Source organism: Quercus robur, chromosome 5, assembly GCF_932294415.1.
Source record: "Quercus robur chromosome 5, dhQueRobu3.1, whole genome shotgun sequence".
In the NCBI taxonomy this organism is placed as follows: Eukaryota; Viridiplantae; Streptophyta; class Magnoliopsida; order Fagales; family Fagaceae; genus Quercus; species Quercus robur.
This window is the reverse complement of record NC_065538.1, coordinates 47861233-47868248: the sequence shown is the minus strand read 5'-3', so window position 1 is coordinate 47868248 and position 7016 is coordinate 47861233. Positions and strand designations below refer to the sequence as shown.

The window sequence follows — 7016 nt, the reverse complement described above, 5'->3', positions numbered from 1 at the left end:
ATAAACCAATATGGTAGTCCAAAAGTTCTCTATTTAGACTTGCTATTATGTTACCACATTTAATTCGATGAGTTTATATATATATATATATATATATATATATATATATAGATGCACACACACACAAACACCCATATATGCAACTTAGCAGTTACAAATACAATTTTTAATTACCAAAATATACAAGGTCTCTTCCTCTTCTCTAACCTTTCCCCTCCCACAACGCTTATGTATCATTTATACCTTTTTCCCTTCCCCTACATATTTTAAATATATATGTTCTCTTTTTATCTCTTTTAAAACCAATAAGCTTAGTATTTGTGATGGAAAAAATTCAATTATCAATACATGTTTGTTTTTTTTTATATCTACTACATATCAAAGGTACCTCTCTCCCTCCCTCTCTCTCTCTCTCATTTAGATTTCTCTATAATCTTGACATTCTATTTTGTTTTAATGCTTTATGATAGGCATTTTATAAGTTCTAGAAGTTCTTGGATTAATTAGAATGTAGAAAGTTAATACATAAAGATTGATAAGTATTGTCAAGATAATAACAATAGTTTTTTTATGTCAGTAAAGCAATTTGAATAACATAGCCTAAATGATAAATGGTTGTTAGGTTGTCTATATGCTGGTATTACTAATCAAATTCTCTTACATTATTTCACTTTTTGTATTACTAATTTTTTTTTTTTTTTTTTTAACTTTCACATAGGTCACACTTTTTAGCAAGTTTTCTTAACCATATATATATATAGTCATCTACATGGATGATTTCCTTAGCAATTCTACAATCATCAATGCATTACTCTTGCAGTATAATTATAGATTATTTCATTGTTAGTTGACACATGATAATTTATAATTCAAGAACTTTTCCTACTATTTTCTAGGCTAATTTGTCAAAATTTAGAAATTGTGTTTGGCTTCATCTTCCTAGGTTCTTTTTTCATGATCATTGGTTTATATGCTGTGAATTGGGCTAAAGTTAAAGACGTGGGAGAGATCAAATAAGATATAGTTGTACAACTACTACATAAATCTTTTAGAGAACATGAGAATCAAACAAGATAAAGTTGTACAACTACTACATGAGTATTCCATGGTATAAAAAAAACAAATATGGACATGTATAAACAATTATATCAAGAATACGTTTGCTTTTATCTACCCCTTTTATGTTTTTTATTGATTGACTAAAATCAACTACAAATTTAGCTTCTTCTCAAAAGAAAAAAAAAATACTACACATTTAGCTTCCTTAGTTTTTCAAAAAATTTAAATTGTGTGTAAAGGAAAAATATAAATCAATATATGTTTTGGGGAGAAATTTTTTTGTAATAGTTGATTCTCATATATGAGTTTAGTGATTATTGAAATATAAATTGTTATAACTTTGTTAAATAGTTCTTATGTGAAAAAATAAAAACAAAGTTTGGATAAATTGCTCATTAACATCTCCAAAAATGCAAAATAATGTTAGCTTTCATATGAAATCATCAAGATTCATTTTCATGTTCTAATAAAAATTATACATTTTTTTTTTTTTTTGGTGTTGCATTTTGGTGCATATCTCACTATATTATAACGTATTACAAAATATTTTGTCATATATAATAATTAAAAATAAAACGCAACCTGTTTACTTGGCAAAAAAATATATATATACAAAAAATCAAGATATAGACTTCTTTAGTTAAATAATATATATTATATATTATAGTGTAATCACATTATTGTGAGATAGGTTTGGGACTATTATTTATAAGTCGTAATCACTATTTTCATTTTTTACTTAACATAAAAGTATATGATGTCAAATTTTTCTGCATATCACGCGGGTCTGTGACTAGTATATAATAAAAGTTGGACTTAGACACACTAAATTGCATAAATTTTCTTAGATTTTTAGATTTTAGGAAAAAAAAAATTCAATTTTTCTTCAACTATAATTTCTAAATGGATATAATTTTTCTTCAACTACAATTTCTAAGTGGATAAAAATCTTAATTTGATTAAAGTTGAATACACTTGCTGTGCTTAATTTAATTCTAATATAGTTACTTCGTGTGGTGCTAAAAAGAAGGAAGGATTTTGATGAACACAAAACCCAGCAGTAGTTGCTTCATGTGGTGCTAAAAAGAAGGAAGGATAAAGTTCTATTCAATTTATATTAGCTTATTAATTTAAACCTAGTAGTAGTTGCTTCATGTGGAAGAAGGAAGTATAAAGTTCTATTCAATTAATATTAGCTTATTAATTCAAACCTAGTAGTATAGTTGCTTCATGTGGTGCTTAATTTGTTCTTTTTTTTAGTTTATTTGTCTAAGGTTGCAACGTAGTGTAATCCAAAAACTACGAATCAAACATAAAATTATATATATATATATATATATATATATATATATATATAAATTAGACTTTTTGTTCATATAAAATTCTTCAATGTGGAGTGTGTGTATATATATATATATCAAATAATTCATAATTAATACCTATCATACGGTTCTTTTGCGCTATTCTTCTCTTCTTCTACCTACAACCTCTATTATTCTCTTCTTCTACCTACAACTTTACAAGTATGTATTTGTTTACTCTACTTTTTTTTTTGCCATCAAATTGAATATATTTTGTGTATTTGTTTAAGTTGATTTCCTTAATTTTAATCCAATTTAGAGAATTGTTACGGATTGTCAATTGATTTTATTTTATTTTTAATGTTAATTTGATTGTTTAGTAAATATATAAGAAATTGGGCTTTCATGTCTAATGAACTAAGAAATTAATTTTTGAGTCCAAACATAATAAAACAACAAAATATATAGTCAATATTTTTTAGATTTTAAAAAAAAAATAGATATAATGTTTTTGGTCTTATCTTTTTCTCCTATAATTTCTGATGAAAATCTTATTGATTACCATCCAAATTCTAATCCTTTTATTATTAATTTATTTTTTACTATTTTTTTCCTCTTCACACAATTACTTTTTTTTTTTTTTTTTTTGGTAAACTGAATAGGAGTCATTTATTTATTAAAAAAATAATAAATTCATTACCCCATTTTTTTCCCCTGATAACTCAAGTCTTTTTCATATAGAGATTGATTGATTAGAGAGAAATATTCACCGCTAGGACCCTCTTAAATTATCAAGATAGGATTATGGATGCCATTTACGTGAATTGAAAAATTATTATGATTATTATTATTTTTTGAGATTATCTATTAGATGAAATTATTATGATTATTATTATTTCTTGAGATTATCTATTAGATGAAGAATTTTTAATCCTAATTAAGTTAGGATTTCTAATGTATATATTGAGATTTCTTTTAGTGTATTCTTATATATTCCTACTATAGCTGCTTTTTTATTTTACGGCCTCTCCTTTCTATTTATTATTATTTTTTTTTTTTTTTAATGATAGAAAGTATAAATGCTACCAATTAGTCTAATAAATTCTCTCCCCCATTATCAATAATTCTCCTTCTGATAATTTCTATGTTAATTAGAAATTTAACACTCTTTTTGTTTTTGTTTTTTTTTTTTTTTTTCTCTTTCTCTCTCTCTCTCTCTCTTATTACTTAGGCAAATTGATATTTGTGAAATCCATAGTAGAATGCTTTATCAAACCTACCATCCACACTATTGCAAGTATGTACTTCTCTTCTTCATTTTTGTGCTTTTTTTTTTTTTTTTGAAGGTTTTCTCATGAGTCATAAAGGCAATTTTAAATCCATGAAATCCATTATATAAACCCATATAAATATTTACACTTTATCTATTTATTATTTAAGAATTATCAAATTTTGTATTCTCTCCTACAAGGGTTTCATCTTTTTATTTTTGTTGGTTTGTATTTGTGTTATGTTTATATGTGCCTTTATACATTTTTATTTTTGTTCAAAGAGTTAAAATCTACTTTATAAGTTCAAATTTTTAATTTAATTTTTATAGATAAGTAATTTAATTATATTATTAAAATAAAATTTTTTAATTTACATATACTTTTCTATTAACCTGTGCATCACACGGGCATAACACTAGTTAAAATTAAACAGTAAGGGTAGTAAAAAAAATTATGAGATAAAATGGGGTAATTGCATTGCATTGGTCCAAATAAATTAAAAAAAAAAAAAAAAAAAAACAAAGAAAAACAAATTTGGAGCTTCAAATTCCAACATGATAGATGAATATTAAATGTGCGCTTGGATTGCGTTTAGAGTGTGCTTCTGCGTTTGAAGTGGGACCCACTTACATTGTGCGCATTCAGTCATTCACTTAGTTTTGTCCATCCTTGCTGGGACCTATGTATACTTTTTGTGGTATTATTACAACATTTAGCCACTGTGCATTGTGCACGTTTCAACATTTAGTTGCGTAACAGCTTGTCTATCTTTACTGGGATTCACGTGTGCACTGTTTAGTTTTATTTTAAAATTACTTGCTACAGTGTTTATAGTAAAATAAGCAGCTCCAAACAGACCTTGGCCCATCCCTCCACCATTTAAAACATTCCCATCTAACCTCACCCGCTGCTTCAACTCCCGTGAACAACACCTCCCAATCATAATTCAAGAAACTGGAAGTGATACTCCACCTCTAAGAAGCACGCGTGGGGGCAGTGAACAATGAGGTCCCTGTTGCTCTGTCCCCGCGCACCTGGTTTTCTTTCTCAAGTTTGAAAGCCCCATCTGCTTCAATCAGTCCACCACCACCACTTCCACCACCACTCTTCAATCTTCATTACTCTCAATTTCATTTACTTGTCAAAATACAGTGCTAGTGCGTAAGAGTGAGAGTGAGAGACTAAAGAGATTTCTTTCCCATGGCGTCCACCAAAGAAAGAGAGAACCACATCTACATGGCTAAGCTTGCCGAGCAAGCTAAGCGCTACGACGGTCTTTTTTTAACACACTCTCTCTCAAAGCTTAGCCATTATGATTATACTTTGTTTGGTTTCTGAGGAAAAAAAAAAGAAAAACCAGAGCTTTTAAACTCAAGGTTTTTTAAACTAATCATATTTCACTTTGAAAACGAATGCAGATATGGTGGAACAGATGAAGAAAAGGGTGACCAAGAGCACAGAAGCCGGCATGGAACTGAGCGTGGAAGAGAGGAACCTGTTCTCCGTTGCGTACAAGAACATGGTGGGAGCTCGTAGAGCCTCATGGAGGATCTTATCTTCGCTCGAGCAAAAGGAAGAATCGAAAGGGAACGATCAGACCCTAAAGCGGATCAAGGAGTATAGCACAAGGTTGAGTCCGAGCTCTCTGACATTTGCGCCAACATCATCTCCCTCATGGACGATCATCTCATCCCGGCTTGCTCCACCGAAGAGTCCACCATCTTTTTCAACAAAATGTCAGTGGATTAGGGTTTTTACTATTTATTAAGGGTTTATGGTTTTATTTTTTTAAATGTTTGTTTGGGGTGTGGTTGCAGGAAAGGGGATTATTATCGGTATTTGGCGGAGTTTAAGGCTAGTGATGAGAAGAAAGAGACTGCTGATCTGTCAATGAAAGCTTTTTTTTTTTTAGAATTTGCCCCAGGACGATGAGGGGGGAAGAAATTTTCATATAACTAGTTCAGAAGAGTACATAGAGAGGATGTCTGGAGGAACATCCTCCATCCAAACATTAAAAGGAGAAAAATTACAAGTTCGCCTAGCAATCGAATGAGCTACTTTGTTGCCTTGTCTGCGAGTGTGACAAAAACTAATCTCACTGAAAGCTGCAGAAACAATCTTGATATCTCGGACTATATGCCCAAAGCTGGTGGAGGAGATGTTTGAGCTGTTTAGAAACTTAATCACCACTTCCGAGTCGCCTTCAATAATTACCTTGTTAAACTGAAGCTCCCGAGCTAGGCAAATGGCATTACGAGTTGCCAGCACTTCCACCGTCTCTACCGAGGTAGGCAGCGGAATGGTTTGTGCCGAGGCAGCCATTACTAGACCAAGGTCATTTCTAATAATCACTCCCAACCCAGCAGAATCGATCGCCTTGAATAGAGCCCCGTCGAAGTTAATTTTCACCCAACTTTTAGGAGGCAGAGACCATTTGACAGGAATGGGGGAAGGGGAAGGGCCACAAGGGAGAGGATTTGCATCATGGAATTCCTGAAGAGTGTCACAAGCCAGGGAGTTGATTCTCTGCAGCAGGATAGAAATTTCCCCAACTCTCAATCTATTCTGTCGGGTCCAAATAATTGAGGTTATGGTTGCAAAAAACTCAAAGCACTCACTCCTAGAGCAGCAGACTTGAATAATATCCAGGAAATTGGAACATAGCCTGGTTTGCCTTATTAGCCAAGCGAAACGTAAAGTCCAAACCTCAGCTAAGGCCGGACAAGACCAGAGGGCATGAAGAGTTGTTTCTTGCTCAAGACCACAACTGGGACAGATCGGATCACATTGCACCATTCTTTTAACCAAATTCACCCGAGAAGGCAGAGCATCCAGACCCGCCCTCCACATTAATATTTTAGCTCTATTTGGAACATTCAAATTCCAGATCGCTTTCCAGATTTGCTTGGATTGAGAAATGTCCGAAGAGCTCGGGTTATCGCTGGCACCCAAATTCATAAGTAGTCTATATCCAGTTTTAATCGAGTATTCACCGTTTGCAGTTAAAGGCCAGAAAATTTTATCTTCGCAATCCACCAAGTTGATAGGAATAGATTTGATTATTTTTGCTTCGTGTGGTAAGAAGAGGTTATCAATTATCTCATGTAGCCAGCTTTTATTGACACCATCCATCAGCACTGAAACTCTTGCATCAATACCAAGAAAATCAGGAGGAGATAGAACTCTATTCAGGTGAGGGTCTGGGAGCCAATTGTCTTGGAAAATTCGGATCTCTAAGCCGTTTCCCACCCTCCAACGCAGCCCTTTGCTAATCACATCTCGCCCTTTGAGGATGCTTTTCCAGGCAAAAGAACCAATCCCAGCCTTTGCATCGAGAATACTCCCACTCAGGAAGAACTTAGCTTTGAAGAATCTATGGAAAAAA

General features: G+C 32.0%; 1 pseudogene; it reads left to right on the top strand.

The window, feature by feature from the left end:
* Nucleotides 1–4464: 4464 nt before the first annotated feature.
* Nucleotides 4465–5563, top strand: LOC126728278 (14-3-3 protein 9-like; annotated as a pseudogene).
* The last annotated feature ends 1453 nt before the right edge of the window (nucleotides 5564–7016 follow it).